We start from the raw sequence: 22,589 nt of genomic DNA, 5'->3' as shown, positions 1-22,589 counted from the left end.
GTTGCTCCTGCAGAGGACCTAGGTTTGAATCCCAGCACCTACATGGCAGCTAACCACAGTTTTAACTCCAGTTCCATCGGAGCCAATGCCTTCTTCTGACCTCTGTGGGAATTTCAAGACATAGGTGCACTTACATACATGCAGGCAGTATACGCATACACATAAAATAATAAATAAAATTTAAAAAAAGAAATGGGTTTTCCAATGGAGAGTTGGCTAGGCTTTGCCACCTCAAGACTGATAAGTCAAGAGAAACTGGTTGTATTTTTTCTTTCTTTCTTTCTTTCTTTCTTTCTTTCTTTCTTTCTTTCTTTCTTTCTTTCTTTCTTTCTTTCTTTCTTTCTTTCTTTCTTTCTATGAACTGGAAGTGTGGTTTTTTAATTTATTGCCAACAGTGGTGCTCCTGTAGGGAATTAGTGGATTCTCTTATAGTCTGGTCTTCGTTTCTTTTCAGTCACCCATATTCAAGGTTCAGAAAGCTCTTGCAGATATGTCACTGCCATTCTAGTCAGATCTAGACATTCTAGCACGAATTCTCCACTACTTTCCTGTTCAAAGCATCTCCCCAAAGAGGCCTTTCAATACTGACCTTCATGTCAAGGCCTCCCAGGATCTATTTTCCCTCCTCCCACTTTTCTTCTCTTTAAAATTCCTTTCACTTCTTCCATTTTGTTTCCTTAGTAAGAAATTTCTCACCTAACAATTTACTCTTAACAGGGCAGGACTGAAATATATGTTTTGCCCTAGGCTCACATGTCAACCCAGATAGTGGGCATTCCAGGGAAGATGAGACAAGGAAATAAGTGAGTGGGCAAGATCATGAGCAGGTCTATAAAATAGAACAGAATCAAAAGCAGCAATGTGAGTAGCAATGTGGGGGACTTTAGGTCAGGCTACTAATGAAGAGACACCTCTTTAGGAAGAAGCAAACTCCTCAATGAAATAAATTCAGACAGGAGTATATTTCTGAGCATTAAGGTTTCAAAAAAGCTTCGGGAATAGAAATCTGACCAAGAAGATGTCTGAAGTTGATTGCATCAGTAAGCTGTTTGCACATCAGCTCACCAAAGACAGAAGTGAAGGAGGATAAATATTTCTGCTCCAAGTACAAAACTGGAGAGATGTAACCATCGTACCTTTGGGAAAATACCTCCCTGGACTTAGGACCCAATGGCATCATTGTATAACAGTTTTATTCTCTGTAGGAAATAAATGGCATTAACAACTGTGATTATTGTCTATTGATCTTAATCTCTCTGTTCCTCTTCCAACATACAGACTGCATAACCAACACGGAGAAGAAAGCAAAACCACCTCTCCATTTCCTACTAAAACTTTCTTGTGTTCCATTGTCTCCACCAGACCTGTCCGACCATTCTTTAAGAGTCACAAGCATAAGCTATATATTTGAAATAAACAAAAATGTGATTGGAAGTCAGCATGGTCCCAGAATTTCTGTCCTAGCAAAGTAAAGAAAGGGCTCAAATCAGGTCTGCTCATACTGCTGAGACAATTGACCATCTGGTCACACTCAGCTGGACAGGATCAACCAGGGGCCTTGGGTTACATTCCTGATAGTTACTCTGCCAGCTAAGTGAGTAATGGTACCTTGGATTGGCTATACTGTCAAAGAGCCTCCCGCCAAGCTAAAGCAGGGTAATGGCGTGAGCAATAGGAGAAAAGGTGCCAGCAAGCCCTTTCACCAGTCTTTGTGACATAATAAATAAATAAATAAAATTATTTTCATTTTACTACAATCCAAAAGAATCCAACTATGGTTTTGCATAGATTTAATAATAGCCCCAACTTTGAGAGATTCTAAGGTAAGTCTGCAGACAGGCTGAATGATAGTTTTATCAATGACTCACCCAAAGTCAGATGGATTTTAAAAAATAAATTATCCCATTGTCTTCAACATCTCATCAGGCAAGAAGAAATTTACAAATGGGATGTAATTAAAATTGCATCTTCTCTGACCCAGCTCAAGAAAGTCCTCTCCAAGGCATTCTGGAATTGCGACACATTGAGAGAGACTCTGCAGGTGCCAGGAGCTGCTACTGGAATATGGAATAAACTTGAGGGTATCCAGCAGTTGCAGGAACCCCCTAAACATTAATTTTAGTCACAGTTGGCTGCACCATACCAACCTGTAAACACCTCTCCACTTTCAATTAACATTGCTCTGTCTCCTATCTCACTGAATATTATATTTAACTAATTTAAGAGAATTGGTAAAGAGAGTTTTCACACTTCACAGGAAAACATAATGAAATAATTATACCTCCACCTACAAAAGGCATGAGAATATTACATAAGCAGCCTTCAAGGCTTTCCAAGTAAAACCTCTTCCTCACACTTTCTATCTGAGACGTAGTCCCTGAGCTTCCACCTGGATTTTCTTTTTTTTTTTCAGATTCTTAAGCAGCTTGTGCTTATGTCATGGAGTGGAATGTTTGAATACTGTGGAAGATTGTACTCTTGGTATTTTGGTCACTGAGTGTTTTTTGGCTGAGTTATATATCAGGTGGGATATTACATTAGGTTGGATGTTATACGGCAGGGCAAAATGGAATCTAGAACTAGGAGTGGGAAAGAGATCCAAGGACTCTTATCTATCTGGGGGAGCATTGTGAGACAAAGTATAACATTAGTATTACAGGCCAGTGCATCAGTCAGTTATTCACATGATAGTGCTACATAACAAGCTGTTCTAGATAGCTTTAGGTCAACTTGACACACCTGGGTAGAAGGAGACTCAATTGGGGACTGTCTCCATTGGACTGACCTGTGGCCATGTCTGTGGTGTGCTTTCTTGATTTCTGAGTTGAGAGCCCAACCCACTGAGTGGTGCCACCCCTGGGTAGGTTGTTCTGTACTGTATAAGAAAGCAGGCTGACTATGGGCCAGGGGAGCAAGCCAGTAAGCAGCATTCTTCCATGGCCTGTGCTTCAGCTCCTGCCTTCAGGATCCTGCCCTGAGTTCCTACCTTGGGCTCCCTCTGTGATGAAATGTGACATGGAAGATACAAGACAAACCCTTTCTTCCCCAAGGTGGTAGTGGTCAGAGTGTTTTGTCACAGAAATTGAAGGAAAACCAGAACAGAAATAATCTTAGAACTCAATATCTTAAACCACATCGTTTATTCTCATGCTTATGAGCTATGCAGACCAGCGGTGCTAAGGCGACTGGGTCAAGCAGCAGGTTGCTAGACTTGCTTCTAGGCTACCAATTAGGTTCAGGTCTTATATTCTCAGGCCGAAGGACAGCAGTAACTATCCAAGCGCAAGGTCTTCTTAATGGTATCACAGAAGTTCTAGAGTCAGGACAAACCACATGAACATGTGTCTGACAACATCCCTTTGACCAAAGAAATGGCGGGGTCAATTGCAAAATCCAAAAGGAAGAAAAAGAGTTTACAACATCTTCAGTGGGAGACACAGCAAGCAATGTTCCCATCCCTCAGAGCCACGAGGAGCCAATTCAGTGGGTGGACTAAGAGTAAAAACAGAAAGAATAAAGAGAGAGTGAGTGCTCAAGCCAGACTGACCTCTAGGGAGAAAGACCGTGTGCCAATGGAACAGAGAAGGCCATGGTCCAGCCATCCAGGTGGGCTTTGGTATTACTTGGAACTTGGAGAGTTAGGGAAACAAAGGAGCCCAGATTTCAAGGTAAAGCATAATAAGCAGGGCATGGCGTCTACAGCAGTACTAGCAATTTGCAGCCCATCAGGGTAGACAGTTTTGTCACTGTGACAAAATACCTCAGCAAAACAGCTCAAGCAAAGAAGGATTTATTTTGGCTCATTGTTTCAGGATATCAAGACTATGATGGAGGGCATGGTACAGAGGAGCAGCTTACATCATAGTGGATAGAAAAAGAAAGCCAGTGCTAGCAGGTTTCCCCTCTCCCATTATTCCATCTAGGCCTGCAACCCTCAGGGCGGATGCCACTGCCCAGATTCAGGGTAGGATTGTTTGCCCTCCTTAGTTGATCCTCTCTGCAGATGCCACACAGATACACCCAGAGACATGTTTTACTAATCTCCTAATTGCTTCTTAATTCAATCAAGATGAGACTCAACATCAGCCATCATAGTCACGATTGTTTGGGCTAAAGTTGATGAGCTGTTTCTACCTTGGCAGCACTACTTAGGGATCAGAGTCCTGCTGTACCACCCAAGCAGAATTCAGAAAGTGGGAAATAAAGTCAGTCTACACAAAATGAAGTCAGATGTCAAGACGGAATTCCTTTGGGGATTCTCTTGCTCCATGCTGGACTCTTAAAACATTGAAATCATCCCCAAATGGAAATCACAAAAATCCAAGGAGAGAAAGAGCAGTCAGAGAACTCAGACCTCTGATTCAGAAAAGCTGGTGGTCTCCACCTGATCCTCACCCGCAGCACCACTGCTGAGGGTGGGCGGGTATGTTGGCTCTGCCAAGCAAGGAAGTGACCCACGCACGGCTCCTCTATACTCTACCATGCTCCAAGGGCGACATGGCCAGAAGAAATCATTCTGACCAAAATATAAATTAGTGCTTAAGGTCAGAGTCATTGAAGAATAAAATAGAACTAAAATTGATTTCCTAACACTGAAGGAAATCTTGACATAATCACAGTTAAAATACAAAGACTATGAAATTAAAGCATTTATACTCAAGTATTAGGTGATGTCCTAGTTTGCTTCTCCATTGCTGTGATAAAATATTGACCAAAAGCAATTTGGGGAAGAAAGGGTTTGTTTGGTTTATAGGTTACAGTCCATCGTTGAGGGAAACCAGGGAAGGAGCTGAAGCAGAGACCGTGGAGGAACGATGCTTACTGGCTTGCTCCCCTGGCTTGCTCAGCTACTTTTCTTATCCAACCCAGGCTCACCTGCCCAGGGATGGCACTGCCCACAGTGGTCTGGAACATTTATATCAATTAGCAATCAAGAAAATACCTCACAGACATGCCCATGGGCCAATCTAATACAGGAAATTCTTAACTGAGGTTCCTTCTACCCAAGTGAGTCTAGTTTGGGTCAGCTTGGCAAACACTAACCAGCACAGGTGAATAGACAGAACCAAGATAAACCAATAGTAAAGTCACTGATGTATCTGTATCATAGAACCCCAAAAATCTACAGGAACAAAGAATTATACATTCTTCTAAATATAGTAGAAGAAAAAATTCCTGAAATCAAAAAGAGCTGAGTCTATAGAATGAAATGCACATTCCATTCCAGGAAGAACTGATGGAAACAAGCAACCACAGCTTCTATCTTTATATCTTACAGGGTTTAAACATATAGAAAAAAATACCCTACAAGTAACAAAACAAGAGCAAGTAATTATAAGGGGGAATATCAGGGTAGCAGGAGGCTTTACTGTTAATAATGACTAGCAAGAAGAAAATGAAGCAATAGTCATATGGACCTGAGGAGAAAAATCTTCTATAATTCTAGAACATTCTGTGACGCCAGTGAGCATAATTATAGCAAAGATGAAACAAATCAGAGACAATGGTATATGTACATGAAGTAAAGACATGACAACAAAACTCCTGACCAAGTGTAGAGGTGCATGCTGTGGTCCCAGCACTTGGAAGTCTGAGCTAGGAGCATCATGAGTTCAAGATCAGCCTAGAAGACACAGAGAGACCTTGTCTTAAAAAAAACATAACAACAAAATAGCCTTCCAGTTAAGGCAAAAGAAAGAGCTAAAAAATGAGGACATTGAGTCAAAAGACTTTAGCACTGTGAGAACAAAGCATCAGTTCAATGAAAAAGGAATGCAGGTAACTATACAGTGAAGGAATGGAGAGGGCCAGCAACTAGTGGGTCCATGGGTGCTGGCGTTCTCTCATCCTTAGGTATATGAGTGCTATGTTTTCTCATCCCTCCTATCAGGAGGTATTCATGGTCTCCAAGATTAAAGTGTGAGTTAAAGGATAAGTTAACTCCTACCTCTGCCAGTGATTCTACTCTTACTTTTATAGAGGCCTTATAAGGAATAAGACATTTTACGGTGAGTAATTACTGTTAGCAAATCTTTCCCTCTTTCTATTGCTTTTTCTTCTTTTAAATTGGGAAAATTCAATTTGGTTACTTTTATTAAAACAGTAAATTTATAGTTCTGCTAGTCTGGCAGGAGCTTGTGCCTGCCACGTCTCATGGTGTAGACTTAAGCAGAGAAGTAGAAGAGAAACAGAGGCTGTAGAACTTCCAAAGGCTGGCCCCTAGTGGCCTACATCTGCCTACTAGGCCTGGTACCCTAAAGGTTCTATAACCTCTCAAAAATACATCATTGACTAGAGACCATGGAGGAACCCTGCTTGTTCCCCTGGCTCACTCAGCTATTTTTCTCATACAGCCCAGGCTCCAAAGCCTGGGGATGGCAACGTTCACAGAGGTCTGGTTCCTCCTGCATCAATTAGCAATTAAGAAAGTGCCTCACAGACAAAACCAATCTGATGGAGGAAATTCCACAATTGAGCATCCTCTTCCCAGGTGTCTGCAGCCTGTGTCAAGCTGAAAAATACTAACCAGCAGGGAAAAGGAAGGGAGGGGAGGAGAGGGAGAGGGGAGGCAGAGGGAAAAGTCTATCTAGAACTGATTAAAGGATTGTGACAATGAAATTGGAGGAAAGATCTTCGAAGATGAAATTAAAGTTGGGATCTCCAAAAAACGATCACATTGGGTCAGGGTAGCCTTAAATCCATAATGACAGAGATCTTAAGAGAACAAGAGAAGTCACCTAGAGAATTCTGAGAGGGCAGAAGAAGAGACTGTGTGATCTGCCTCTGCCAGGAAGAAGGAGAATGAGAAGAATTCCCCTTAGAGCCCACAGTGGGATCTGCCCTGTCAGTACCGTGATTTAGACTTCCTCTTTCCTGAACCAAAGCTACCAAGCTACCAAGTTTGTGGTACGCTGTTACAATGGTAGCCCTAAGCTACCAAGTTTGTAGTATGCTGTTACAATAGCTGGAGGAAATTAACAGGCTCTCCATGTAGTGACACTGCAAATATTCACCCCAGCATTCCCAACATAAACCATGCTTGCAAACATGAAGTAAGTTAATCTAAGAAGTCACACCCTGGTTCAGAGATGCCAAGTTCAGAACTCCCTGCAGCAGGCTTGACGTGGAACTGTGAGCTCTGTAGGGCCAAGGATATTGTGGCCTTTCCCAACACTACAGTCTGTCCTGTTCAGACGAAGGGCTCCACAAGCATTTGTAAGATCCTTCAGTTCTGGGCTGAGGTCTCTTAAGGACTGGCTGTCTGTGACTGGCAGGAGGAGAGGGTGACAGGCATCTAAGCAGCAGCTCTGTCACCTGCTCTGCTAAGCCATCTAAAGAGTTGTTACGTAGTATTCCAGCATGGAGTCGGTGCCTGGGTCAGAGTTCGATGCAGTATGGAGACTTACCGTTTCTAAGTTCTAAAGAAAAGGGGACCTTTGAAAGCCAAGACTCCATATCCACACTTGAAATGGATTTGCTCATCCCTTTGATATTTTTGAGCATTCATCCTTCAATAAAAAAGCATTTCACTAGACTGGACATGGTGTCTCAGCACTCAGGAGGCTGAGACAGGAGGATTGCTGCACGTTCGAGACCAGTCTGGGATACATAACAAGTTCAATACAGCCTAGGATACATAGCAAATCTCTGTCTCATAAAAACAACCAACCAAACAGACAAACAAAAGCATCATTTCAGAGGCATGCTTTACTCCTATTCCTCTTCTGCAAGTGAAAGTGGTCAGCTATGGACATGCAAATGGAAGAGCCCATTTGGAGCCTGAACTCCTAACTCTATGCTTTCTTGTTCTGTGTATTCGGCACCTTTTCCTAGCATTCCCTCATGAGGGGCTTAGAACACAGAAATGCAAACCAGCATCCTTAACTCAGGGGAATCCCAGATCAGTGCAAAAGCCAGTCGCGTTAAAGAATCACATGCTATGTGCTGTGTCTAACATGCCTGTAGAACTGTGGAAGGAGGAATTAGCTCTGCCTGGAAGCTAAAGGAAAGATTCACCAAGAAGGTGACTGAGCTGGGTCTGGCAGGGAGAGTAGTAGTTTGCCATTTTTTCATGGAGAAAACAGCCCAGAAGGAAGTGGATTAACAGCTGACCTCAGCTGAAACCCAGGCCTGTGGGTGGAGCCTTGGTGAGCCAGACAACAGCAGTTAGGGATGCCACTCCTGTGCAGACTGTAAGAGGCTTCAGTAAAGAGATTAAATGGCAACCTCCACCCCGAACTTGCAAACTAGTGGTCCTAATTTGGCCCCCAGACATGTTTTATTTGGTCCACTAATATTTAAAACTATTTTAATTGACTGCCAATGTTTTAAAGCCAGGTTTTATATAACTGTCTGGCTTTCGTTTAGCAAGCATCCTACATCTAGCAGAAATCAATCCACATTTCTGCATGTTTCCTGGGTGGTCCTGTGGGGAGCTGTCTCTTTAGACCCACCTTCTTCTGTTCTTCTGTTTGGCCTTGCCCCGTCCTGCCCCCTCTCCCATGCCACATCCATCCCTGCTCTCCCATTCAATGCCAGGACCACCTTGGAGTTTTTAAGCAGGTGAGCCAAGCCAAGTGTCCTCAAGGGTCAAGGCTGCGCTGAAGACACACGTGAAACAAAAGGCAAGAAACAAAGGAACCACTGAGAAACTACAGATCCAGGGAAGGGGGTGGAAAGGGGCTTTGCTGGGGAATGGAGGTGGTGGGTCTTCACAAGGCTTGTCTCTGTAATGCTGCAGTGTCCTCTTACCTACTGAATATCACACCCTCCATCACCCATCCACCCTACCAAGCATCACATCCTGTGTCACCATGTCCTTGCTCTGCCCTGTTCTCCTGCATTGTATTACCATCTGACATGCTGGATGCTTTAGTTATTTGTTTATTACCTGTCTTATCCAACTAGAAAATAACCCACCTGTGACCAGGATTTGTGTTTGTTTCATGTCCTGCTGTATTCTCAGTTCATAAAATGCTTTTGACAAAGACATGTTTGATTCAGAGCTTTTAACGGCGTTTTCAGTGACTTACCAATTTAAGCATCTATGATCTTGGAACACTGAGGAGGGGTGACATAGCAGGAAGAGCTTTTGGAGCCTGTCAGCGCAGCCCAAGACTCTCCACAAGTGTCGAGACACTATTCTGATGAGTTCCTCTTCATACCATACTGTGGCCAGTGTGGAGATGCTGGTTCTAGGAAGCCATGCCCAAGGTCATAGTAAGGCAAGGACCCGTTCAATCTGCCACACCAGACCTTACAGGACATCTGCACTGGGCCACCCAGAGCCTCAGTCTCCTGGGACTTGCACAGCATCCTCTCCAAGGAGGGTTCAGATGGGCTGTCCTTTATCTCCACTGTAATTTCCTTGCTGGTTTTCTGAATAGGTGCCAGGGCTGTCAAAGCCTCCCTTTGATGCTTAATTGCTTAATTATCAGCTTACTCCACCAACGTTAATAAAGAATCCAAGCACTTTACAAAAAAGAGGTAGAGTCGGAGTTTCCAGGGGAGTAAGGTTCTACTGTCTGTCCCAAACAGTGGGTGCTTTCTTCACCACCAAAGTTGTGAGAGGTCCTGTCTCCTCTGGGGAACACCTGGCCTCCTGGTCCCTCAAGCTTAGCTCATGGGTGTTGAGTGCAGGAATGTCTGAACCCCATGGCCACCAGTAATTGCATCTTTCTTTTCCTTCCAGAGGATCTAAATTTCACAAAATCTAATTATTATTATTCATTCTTCCAGCACTCATTCATTCATGAATTCAGACTTTCTTTAATTTGCTCCTTCTTTTCCACTTTCATTTTTTTAAATTTTATTTTATTTTATTTGTTATTTTTGAGACAGGGTCTCCCTGTATCCCCAGCTAGCCTGGAACTCACTATGTAGACCAGGCTGGCCTTGAACTCACAGAGATCCACCTGTCTCAGCCTCCTAAGTACTGGGATTAAAGACGTGTGCCACCACTCCCAGCCCTCCACTTTTACTTTTAAATTGACACACAATACTCAGACAAGTTTATAGGGTAAAAATATTTTCACGGACATACACATTTTGCAGTGATCAAATTAGGGCAACTTCAAACTTTTGTCATTTGTTTTTGGTAAAATATTTAAAATCTTCTGGGTATTTTGAAATACAGGACACATTTTTGTCAGTTTGCTGTGCAACTTGTCCCCCCTTTCTGTAACTTTGTTATACTTGACCACCCTCTGCCTGTCCCTCCTTCACCCTGCCCTCCCCAGGCTGTGGTAATGGTTTTTGTATTCCATGCCTCTATGAGATCAACTTTTGTACATTCTACTAAATGAGTGGGATCATACCGCATTTGTCTTTCTGTGCCTGGCTTGTTTCACTAAACATCCTGTCCTCCAGGTTTAATCATGTCCTCTGAAACAGCGGTGTATCATGTTTCTTCTATGGTTGGATAAGCTTCTATTGTGAACATGGTACCACATTTCCTCTATCCATTCACTTGCTGATGGACCATGTATTGACTACTATGGATAGTGCTGCATCATATATGGGAGTGCAGGTGTCTCTTGGACACATTGTTTTCATTTCCTTTGAGTACATATCCAGCAGTGAGACTGAAAGATCATGTGACAATTCAGTTTTAGTGTCCTGAGTTGCCTCCACACAGTTTTCTATATAGTCTAACTTACATGCCCACCAGCAGTGAGCACAGAGCCTCTTCTCTCCATGTCCTCCTGGGCATTTACCTTTTGTTGTTTTGGTAACAGCCATTCCACATGTTATTGTGGTTTAAATTTCATTTCTCTGATGGTTAGTGAAGCTGAGTATTTTGTTCAGTTGTCCATTTGTATGTAGTAGTTTGAGAAGGTTTACTTAAGTAAAGCTTTTGCCCATGTTTACTCTTTAGTTATTTGATTCCTTGTATAGGCTTTAATTATTTATTTTTATTTTATATATATGAGTGTTTTGCCTGTTTGTATGAAGTGCACCCATGTCATGCAATGCCTACAGAGGCCAGAAGAGGGCATTGGATTCCCTAGAACTAGAGTTACAGATGGTTGTTAGTCATGTGGGTCCTGGGAACTGAACCTGGGTCTTCTGCAAGAGCAGGCACTGCTCTTAGCTGCTGAGCCATCTCTCCAGCCCTGAGTTCCTCATATAGTCTTGATATTAACCTCTTGTTAGATGGGTAGTTTACAAATGTTTTCTTGAACCCTTCACTCTCTCTTTTCACTTTCTAGTTTGTTTCTTTGTGGCTCCGAAGATTTTTAGTTTGATATATCCCATTTGTCTATTTCTCGTCTTGGCTCCCTGTGCCTTTGAGGTCTTTTCCACAAAACTCTTGCCCAGTCCAACATCGTGAAATGTTTCCTTATGTTTTCTTCTAGTAGTTTCAGAGACTCGGGTTTTCTATTTAAGTCTTTTGCATTGACTTTTGTATGGGGAGAGAGAGGGAACTAACTTCATTCTTCTGCATATAGATATCCAAATTTCTCAGTAATATTTATTAAAGAGACTGTCCTCCTCTCAAGATGTGTTAAATCAATGGAGCTTTTAAACACTAGAAAAGTATCTGACAAATCAAGCAATTTCATTTATAGTAACAACTGAATACCAAGGAATAAATCTAGTCAATGAAATGAAAGATCTCTGCATTGAAAATTATAAGACATTGCTTAAAGAAATCAAAGAAGAAATAGAAAAATAGAAAATATCCCTTGTTCATGGATTATAAGAATCAATATTATTAAAATGCCCACACTACCTAACACGATCTACAAATTCAATCAAAAATACAAAGGACATTCTTCACAGAACCAGAGAAAATACCCTTAAAATAACAGAGAACAACAAAAGCCCTGATATGGTAAAGGTAATCCTGAACACAAAGAAAAAACCTCAAGTCATCCTGTTACTAGACTTCAAAACATACTATAAAGCTATTGGATGCAAAATCCACATAGTATTGGCATTTAAAAAAAATACATACAGAGCACTAGGGTAGAGTCTAAGCCTCAGAAATAAATGCATACATTTATAGTCAAATCAACTGATTTTTGACAAAAATGTTTATTCATAGCCACTGTTAATGTGCCAGAGCCAAATTAGACATGCAAGGCCCAAGGAATAAAGACATATGGCTCTAAAAGACCAACCTGTTGGTCCTAGGTGGTATGCTAATGTAGACTCCAAACATCATGCCTGGCAGTATGCATAACTTTGTGTTCATCTCCTTATTCACTTGTCCATGTTGTTACTAACACTGGCCAATGGAAGGTGTGCAGATTGACCACGTACAGAGGTATGTGCAATGGTTAGAATGCTTTCCTGACATCACTACATAGAGTATCATTGTCACCTATTGGATACTGAGAGGTCACACGGAGAACCAAGAGGGTAGTCTTAGCCTACAGCAGGCATCTCTACCGGACATGTAAGTGGACTATCCTGGATCTTCCAGCCAAGGTACTCTTTTGCCGAATTCAAGCACATGATGAGCTCAGGCAAGAACAGAAGGAACGTCCTAATCAGTGCATGTTGCTGTAGGGTTGTTTATTAGACAATAACACAGAACTGAAATTGTCTCCCACCATATGACTCTGCACACTGACCTCAGTAGACCATTTTTTTCTCCTTCTAACCTTCTATTACTTTGGGTATCCCACATTTGAACACTGTGTAGTAAAGCCAGAGCCCACTGAGCCCTTTGGGAACCATTGTGGAAGGAACTTCCATAGCTGAGCTAGCCTGACCTGCCAGGCCTGGCCACCACCTCACCTCTAATCCATGTTGATCCTGAGTCTGGTTTTCTTAACATAGCCTCCTCCACAGAATCTGGCATCTATTTCTCAAGTCTGTGATTAGAACGAAATGTGGTAGCAGAATCAAGACAGAAAATCCAACAGAACACACAGACCTACCGGAACGATGGGGAACCACAGTCAAGGGTCTCAGGTGGAGGGGACTGAGGGCCAGGGATGCAAAGACAAGGCAACGGTCTGGGACACATTTTGTTGTCCTCTTAGATTTATTCCTTCAGTGAAAGCCAGACATGTACACTTATCTTCACTTCTAGATGTTTACCTCTTTCCTGCAAAGGACACGATTTGCTCCTGATAAGCAGAACAAGCAAGATGAGGAAGGTTAATGTTGCATGCTTTGTGCTGTTTGGGAAAGATGAGCATGAGTGGGGGAGGGACAAGAGAGAGCGATGGGTGAAAAGCGAACAGAGCACATCACATACTGTGAAGAAATAGGACAAGGAAACTTACCTGCACGTTTACCACATAGAAGAGAAGAGAACGCAAAAGAAATGAATCTCTTAGCATTTTTCTTAAAACTCTGACCCTCCTTAACTTACAGCTTTCCCAACAGGGCAAGCTCAGGATGCATGGCAAATGACAATCCACCTTGGTTTGGGGGACGTAGCACAGAGCAATAGGTAGTGAGGTAGATCTAGAGCAGGACTTTTTAAACTTTTCCACTTGGGAACCCTTTTCACTCAAGAAATCTTTACACAACCATAGGTTAGACAGTTATATAAATTACATAAGAAAATCAAATATTTATTAATGATAAATGATAAAAAACTTAAAATTTTAAAATTTAAAAAAATTCTTTGATATACATGTTTTTTTACTATTTATGAAAGACGAAAGAAAATTTACATATTAATGAGATGGATGTGTATACTTTTACATAAGAAATTAAATCTTGACTGAATAGTTGATACAGTAGGACACAAAGCATTTTCAACATGATCAATATTTTGATTTTATCATCATCAGTGCAGAAAATGCTGCTTCACATAATTACATGGTACAAAATCACAGAAGTATATTCAGGGCTGTTTTAGAAACTTGGAAATTCTGTCCCATCCCAAGTCAAAATCCTTTTTTTTTTTTATTGAATTCATCAGAAATTCAATTTTTTAAAGAGCGAAGATTCTGGCACAACTCAATCAAAAGATGCGCTAACTTGATACACGCTGAGGGGTAATGGTAGGAAAACAATAAAAGTCTTTGTTTGGGGTAATTAACCCATTATGTTTCTCTAAGATTAGAAAATGTACAGTAGGAACAGTGCAATTCTAACACACACTGGTGACTACTCTCGGAGCTGAGAGAGATGTGTCAGGCAGCACTTCCTGCTGCTGTGTTTTGAGAGCAACAGGGCGTCAAAATGCTCATGTCACGTGTTCAGTGACAGGGCTGCAGGCAAGTCTGGGATGCAACCTGGGCCAGTACCGCCAAACACACCTCAGATTCACTACACCTTTTATTTTGAATTAATTGTGGACTGTTGTGTGTTCAAAAGTTTTACTGTTGCTAAATTTTTCATGGTCGTGAAAAATGGGGTTGGTGATCCAGAGTTTAAGGAGACTGGATCTAGAGAATCAGAGCTCCACCCAAGGAGAAAGGCCACCATTCCATTTCACCTGAGGTTGGATGAGATTTGTCATATAAGGTCATTTTTCCAGGAAAGCCAGCCATCCAAAACTTCATGTGAATTCTTCCATTTCTGAAAAGTAAATAAATAAAAGTCGCTCAGTATGTTATTTAAGCCACAAAACTCTTGATATCTACTGCTGTGTGGTCTCCCCTCCTCTGAGCTACAGACAAATACAAGTGTGAGCCAGGTCAGGTTTGGAGCCCACGGCTGGCTGTTTTCTACCCCAGTTCTTTTAGAGGCCTTGACAGTTGGAGTTGGGGAGTCTGCTAGTGTGGCCCTTCTTTTCAGGCCGGTGACCGATCCATCCACTGCACAGAACAGCTTCTCAGCTCACTGTCTCCAAGCCCCAGTGATCATCAGCATCCCATGGACTGGGGAGCTTGTTGCCTTGAGAGCTGGATCCTGCACACCACTGTTCCTTATGAAGTATGTCTGGGAATCTGAGTTGATAACGAGAGTCATGTTAGATATGCTTGCTACTGGGACAAATCTCACCATCCTGGGAAGGCGAAGGCTGTTTTAGACCAAAGCAGATGCGTCCTCAAAGTAGGGAAGGATGATGAACGCGGGGAAGCATTTGCCTTAGGAATGGAGAGGTCTTCCCTGATAGCCTTAGCAATGGGGCAGTGTCCAACAGACACGCCTCCACTAGAGAGGAAAGGGCCTCACCCCACATGGACCTGGGGAGGGGAGAGGCTCAAGCGAGGATGAGTGTCCAGCAAAGCCCAGGTAAAGATGGGACTGGCAAATCTCTCAGCCACTGCGGCTGCAGCTCTGAGGAGCCTGAGGAAGCAGCATTTTATGCTTCTGCCCGTTTTCCTTGTTTATTTCCCCTTCCCCACACATTTCCATCTTTGTTCTTTCTGGAAATGTCAGCCAGTCTAAGTTCAGCTAAAGGGGAGGCAAGGCACAAACATGATAATCCAAAGTTGGACCTAACATTTAAGGAAGAACAGCTTGTCCTAGGGGCCAGCAAGATAGTCAACATTGAAATGCTGAGCCAGGTAGGGAAATCCTCCTTTCTTAAGGGGCGCTTATTGAGCCCCTGATGTATGGTGTCCAGGTGAGTAGAGGGAGAGAAAGATAGAGTCCCATGATGAAGGATGCAGGACCCTTTGGAACTTTAACCAGGTCAGTCTTTGTTCCTCACTTTCTATTGGCTAAAATCATCAGAAAGAAAAGAATGCCAAAAAGTCCACCCACTGGGGGAATAAAGGAATAAGGGTTTTTTTAAAAAAAAAATGTTTTGTTTTCTAATAGAGACATTCCTTAGGGATGTTATTGAATGGGGTGGGTATGACACATTCGTCTGATTTCTCTCCCTGTGAATTAAGGCATTGAAATTAACTGGGTGTAATCACGAATTAAATAGAGCTTGTTTATAAGGGAAGCACAAAAGCATCTTTCATCTTAATATCCTGACAGGATTCTCCTGACTTCAAGGTATGATAAAGAAAAAACTGGCAAGAAGAGAAAAAAAAAACAACCCCTTCGCAGCTCAGCGCTGAGTAGAATTGGTAACAAAAGGAGCACGCCTGTGAACTGGCCACTGTGCCCATCGTCTTCAGCTGACCTCATTATTTTATTTCACTACTTGATAGGTTGCAAAATGGCCTTCAAACTCGTTAATTAGGACTAACGGTGCTTAGTAACTTGGGGGGACAATTGCAGTTCGAGAAATTAATGCTGAAATCTAGGGAGCTCCTGATTCATCTATCAACATGCATGGAGACCCAAAGTGTGCCTCACTGGAAAGCCAGCCCAGCCAGGTGCATGGTTCCCAGTGGGACTGAGCTTTTCCCAATCGGAGTGTGGGGGCACTGGTAGAAGGACACAAAAACCAATAGTGTGGAGCTGAGAGTGTAGGTGAGTGATACCATGCACGTGAGGCTGTGTGTCCAGTCCAACGCACAACTCAAAAACATCCACTATGAAAAAGAGCATAGTTCATTGCTGGGACCCAAAGGCAGCTCAATGCAGGACTTTCAAACAAGGGATGTAGTGTGTCCTGAATGCTCCTGCGCTAAGTAAGATGCATATGCTGAATCTAAATACTAGCATGATAACGTTAAGATGTGGAGTCCTTGGGATGTAATTAGGATTAGATGCAGTCATAAAGTGGAGTCCTCATCAGTGGAGTTAGTGCCCTTAGGAAATGAGCCCAGAGACTTCCTCACCTCTTTTCTCTTCTTACCCTACAGCAGAAAGTCTATGAACCAGGAAGCAAGCTTTCTCACAGCAAATATGACAGCACGTTAGTGAGGACTTCACCCTGCACAACTGTGAAGATGAACTGCTGTTTACAAGACATCCAGTCTGTAGCGTCTTGCTGTAGTATCTCTATTGAACTACGATGGCCGTATTCATTACTTTTTTTGTTGCTGTGATAAAACATCAAGAACAAGGCAACTTATGGAAGGACGAGTTTATTGGGCTTATGGTTCCAGAGGGAGAAGAGTCCATCATGGTGGGGGAGGCAGGGCAAGAGGGAACTGGCAGAAAGCTGAGAGCTCTCAGCTTCAAGCAGGCAGAGGAAGCAGGGAGAGGCAGACAGTTTCTCTCAAAATCTGCCCCCAGTGGCATGCTTCCTCCAACATGGCCACAACCTCCTAAACGTCCACAAAGGGCACCACAAACTGAGGCCAAGAATTCGAATATTTGGAGCCTATGGGAGACATTCTCATTCAAACCACCACCACAACATGTAAGTGAGGAGCTAAGGGGTCTCCTTCTCTCCTCTTGTGTTTCCTTCTGCGCCCCCCTCCCCCTCCCTGTGTGACCTGACCCTCATCCTCCATCTCTGTTTTCCCTAGGTACCAGCTCCATTCCCCCTCTGCATACAACCACCCTCCACCTAGCAATGTAGTCCTGGACTACCCCAAATCCATGTATGCTTCTTTGCAATGTTTAGGGAGCCTCTTCTTCCCAGTTGAGAATCATATACTTTGTTGAAATCCCACTGACCAAATTGTGGGTCCAACTTATGACCAAAACTAAAAAAATCAGCTCATCACCTCACAAGAGTCAGCTGAGGGTTGTTAGGTTAGTGTCACATCACTGCTGGTAACATGCACCAGGTTATTGTGAGCAATTTTGAAGAGAGACTCTCATTTGCTGTGAGGTTTCCAGATGAGAAATGCAGATTTAGGGGCTACTGGACTCATACTGGCAACTCACATTACCAAGAGAAATCCTATTTGAGAACAAATGGAGCCTCTGGAGCATGGCAGGGCTCTGAAGAAAACACAGAAAGAGGTTGTTGTATGGCATCATTTGAACCCTTACCCCAACTAATACCCACATGAGCTTGATTTTACAGCTGCCCAAAATAGCAAATCTCCTTTTTATGTACAATTTGTTGTTAATTTTCTGTCACTTATAATTGAAGGAGTTGCTACTGATCTTGTCTTGTTTTTGAATTGCAAAGGCTGTAGCTCTTAGCTGTTATCCTCTGCCCTTGCAGTTAAAACACCACCATCTGACTATATTTTTTGTGTGTGTCTTTCTGCATTTTCTAGAGAAATTTTGATTAAATCACGCTGGTCAAAGATTGGAACTTGATCCACTCCTGTCTAATCAACTACAGCCAGAAGATGGAATCAAAAATACAAACACAGTTACCCTCCAGCAGGAACTGTGGGAAGAGAGAAATATCAAAAAGAGATCAAGTCGTGACTGGTACATCCTTTCTGGGTTCCCTTGACCGACTAAAAAGGCGAAAGGCAGTTCCTCTGATTTCACAGGACCCTGCTCTGCTGTGCTTGGCGTGAAGACATTCCAGTCTGTTTTTCTCCTTGGCTCCTGGGCCCTGCTAGCAGCACTTAGCGCTGCCAGACTTTGAATTGCTCCTGGAACACTCACGACGCTGAGAAAGGCTAAGAAAGGAATCTTGAATTCTCTGTGCTTAGGGAGCTTTGTGTGCCTGGAGATCCCAAACTTTCAGCATCTTCCCACTGGGAACTTTTCAACTCTAGGAAATGGTTGGCTGGCATACGAGTTCTGGCTCTTCCTCATGGAGCACTGACCGGAAGTAAGTAGAACATTTCGAAGTTGCCCAGTACATCTGTCCATTGGGATAAGAGGGTACTTGTGTATTACCATGTGCACCTAGCAAATGTTTTCTGAGTCCCAACCTTAGAGAAGACAATCAAATTAGGAGGTCAAAAAAATGTCTTGCTTTGGCAAGAACTCAAGTGTTTTAAGACAGGTGACATAATATCTTAAGGAGAGAAGATAGTGTTCCTTGCCTAGCTCCTTCAGAATGAGGCTGGTCTGCAGGAGCGCCATGCTCTCAACTGCTCACTGCTGGCAGAAGATGGTGCTGGGACTCGAAGGTGCTTCAAAGATCAACAGAGGCAAACCACCCACACAGACATGGATGGAGGTAGGTTGAGGATCCTACCCAGAACAGACGCCATCTGTTACATGCCTGACACTCTCTGCTCACCTTTTGTCCCAGCACTTAGGCAGGTCCTCATGGTGGATACAACTCATGCTAGACTCTGAGGAGTTGCAGGCCAACCTTACCCTTCCCACCCTACTCTCCTATAAAAGATGTGGAGACCCTCCCTCTGTCTGCCAGATTTCCCTGCATCATTCACGTCAATACCTGTGTGAACACCAACAGTGACTAAAAGGGCCAGTGAACAGTAGTCCGGACTCCTCAAGTGCCAGCGTGATGGTGCCCAGGTGGCTTCTTAGAGCAGCCTGAGTCCCAGGTGCCCACAGCACATATCGGCTCATAGTCCTCTTGTTAAGGACTTTTATTCCTTCCCTTTCTCTGCCCCTTCACTTGGGCTTCACCCAAATATGTTCCCCAAGTCCAAGCCCCTTCTTAGAGTTAGTTAATTCCAGAGGAACTTAAACGAAACCAGCATCCTAGCATCCTTCCCAAGCAAACACATTGCCTGGAGCCAAGACTTGTTTCTTGGAGTTAAGCTCAATCCTGGAATTAAGCAAGTGATACCACATTCTTGGGCACCCTTCCAGAGATATCTTATGCACCCACAAGTGAAGGCCTATGTAAAATTCATAAGAGTGCGAGCTTCTTTTCTATACCGAGACTTAAGAAGCCTGCCTCTGCCCTTCCCTGCTCTCCTCTCTCCCATCTTCCTATCAGTGCACACCTCCTTCTAGTGAACACTGCTGTGAAGGGAAGACACCTGGTACAGGCACACGGAGGACAAGGAACCCCACGTGGAGAGGAGTCAATGAGGACTTCCTGCAGGGTGTGCCACTCGGGATGAGACCTGAGCACTGAGCGGAAGCCACCCAGAGAAACCACACAGGGTATGCAAAGAACTGGAAGCCAGAGTAGCCACAGTGTGGCCTGCTTGCCCAGAGAGCTGCTGGTAATCTGTTTGGATGCTCTGCAGGACAAGAGCGGGGCTGCTGAGACTGAGAGATGACCAGAGGCTTCTAATTCTTTTCTTTCCTTCCATCTTTTTCATCCAGGGTTAACATCAAATCATTTCACTGCTTGGGAATTGTACTTCAGGCCTTTGGTCCTTCTTACATGTTGGTCCTCTTTTCCTCTTGTGAAATGTGTGTGTGTGTGTGTTGTATACATATGTGTGTACACACATGTGCATATATGTGATGGCCAGGGGAGGACACCAAGTGTCTTCCCTATGATTCTCCTTTGAGTCAGGGTCGCTCACTGAACCAAAGCTCTCTGTTTGGGCCAAGCTGGGCAGCTGGCTCCTGTATCTATCATACCCCACCCCTAGTACTGAGGATACAAGCATGTGCAGCTACCCCTGGCTTTTATGAGGATGCTGGAGATACCAACACAGATCTCCAGGCCTGTGTGGCAACACCCTTATCCACTGAGCTGTATCCCCAGCCCTTAATTCCCTTTTCTCCTGAAATTCAACCAGATTTTCTTAGAAAAAGCTTCTAAGTTCAGTATAAACGGCAGCCTACCCTGAGGTTTGCTTTGGTCTTCAGTCAAAGCAGTTGCCATCTGAACACATCCAGCATCTTAGTTGGATCATCCTGGAAGAGTTCATCATCGGCCGAAGTCACATACTAGATATGTGATAAAAATGTTGAGACACCATCACAAATATCTCCAGTGCTAGTGCTCTATTCACTGGGTTTAATTTATCTAAAAACTAATGATTAAATTCATAGCAATAAACTACAGTAAAGTACCTTTCCTCCATTTTCTTTCAGTGGTTACCTTTTGCCTCACTGTAACACAGTGCCAAAATAGCAACTTGGTATTAGTGCAATCTAAACATAGGTTAGTTCTCTGCAACTTTTTTACAAGTGTAGGTCCCGCAGCCACCATTCAATATATGAATGATCCCATTACCATGATACTCCCTGCCTGACGTTCCTCTGTAGCCACAACTTTCACCACCATCAACAGCTCTATCTCTACAAGAACCCAGTGCCAGGTACTCGTTAGTTTGTTTCCAATTTGATGATGTTATATAATGGAACAGCATGTTTCTGATATTTCCTATTCTTTACATCTGAAATGTCCACAAAGACTCATGGGTAAAGATCTGTGCCCAAGATGGCACTACTGGGGGCAGAGGAACCTTCATGAGGCAGAGCTTCATGGGGTATCTTCACCTAATGGCAGGCTTGCTCTTGGAGGAAATCCAGTTCTTCCTCTTCCTCTCTCTTGTTTTCCCTGATTTGTGTCGAGGTGACTGGTTTAATCCATCATATGTCCCTTGCTATGAACTGCCTCATCACAGACCCAAAATCAATAGGACCAACAGCTCATGATCTGGAACCTCCAAATCTGTGATCCCTAAACAAACATTTTCTCTTTGTAAGTTTGCTGTCTCAGGTGTTTTGTTATGGTGAGAGAGATATCAGCATATGTGACCTTTTGATACTGGCTTTTCTTACTCATTATAGTTAGATCTACCTTGAGATCCACCTGTGTTATTTATTTTCATTGCTGTAAGGTATCCTTTAGAATAGAGCTAATTGTCCGTTCTTGTAAAAAGAGATTTTTTTTTGGCTTCCAGTTTTAGTCAATCACAAATACAGTTGCTACCAGCAGCCAAATATAAGCTTTGTGTTTACACATAAGCTTTTGTTTCTTCTGAATAAACCTAGTAATACAATTGTTGGGATGCATGGTAAATCCAGATGGCTTTTAAAGTATCAAACTTGTTGATCAAAGAGTAGCTGGACAATTCTGTACTCCCACCAGCAATTCATTCATCTACAGCTGCCTCTTGATTTTATATTTGTCTCTATGTTTTTGATTTTAGCTATTTTAATAGGTTTATAGTAATAATTAATTGTGTTCTTAATTTTCTTTTTAAGGAAAAGCCCAGGGTGATGGCTAAATTTGATTATCCATATGGTTGGTTTAAGAGAAACCTAAGCATTAGTGAGAACCTCTGGGGTGTATTTGTGAAGCTATTTCTAGAAAGAATTAACTAAGGAGAGAAAGGCCAGCCCCAAATGTAGACAACACCAACCTATGTGGTGGTGATCCAATACTGAGTGGGAAGGAGAAAAAGAAAGGCAGCTAAGCACAGTCATTCTCCTTTGCTGCCTCCCAATCCACCATGATGGATTTACTGCCACCACCGTTCCTTCCTCACCACAGTGGACCATGTCGCCTGAGCATGAGGCAGAATGAACCCTTCCTCCTTGTTATTTCCTATCTGGTATTTCATCACAGCAGCAAGAAAGTAGCTAATACACTAGTGGTCCAGCGTCTTCCAGAACTCATTCACCATCTTCCATATTAGGTTCATTGAAATGTCTGCTCATATCTTTTGTTTTTTGTCTTTTTTGAGACAGGGTCCCCCTGTAGCCCCAGCTGTCCTGGAACTCACTGTGTAGACCAGGCTGGCCTTGAACTCACAGAGATCTGCCTGCCTCTGCCTCCCAAGTGCTGGGATTAAAGGCATGTGCCACCACGCCTGACTGCTCTTATCTTTTGACTATTTCCTAACTCCATTCTTTTATATTTCAATTACCTGTTGAATTTCTACAATTTTCAAAGTTATCTTAGATATTAGTATTTGGTTATACATTTATTCTTTTTTTAAAATTTTTTACAAAAACTTTATTGAGAATTTCATACATATATATAAGGTGTTTTGATCTAATCCATGCCCACTTCCTCCCCTCCAACATTCCCCCCTCTGAAGAGGTAACCCTAAAATCTTTTAAGGATTAGATAC

The sequence above is a fragment of the Nannospalax galili genome, unplaced genomic scaffold, assembly GCF_000622305.1.
Source record: "Nannospalax galili isolate Female #2095 unplaced genomic scaffold, S.galili_v1.0 scaffold411, whole genome shotgun sequence".
Classification (NCBI taxonomy): Eukaryota; Metazoa; Chordata; class Mammalia; order Rodentia; family Spalacidae; genus Nannospalax; species Nannospalax galili.
This window is presented reverse-complemented; position numbering follows the sequence as displayed.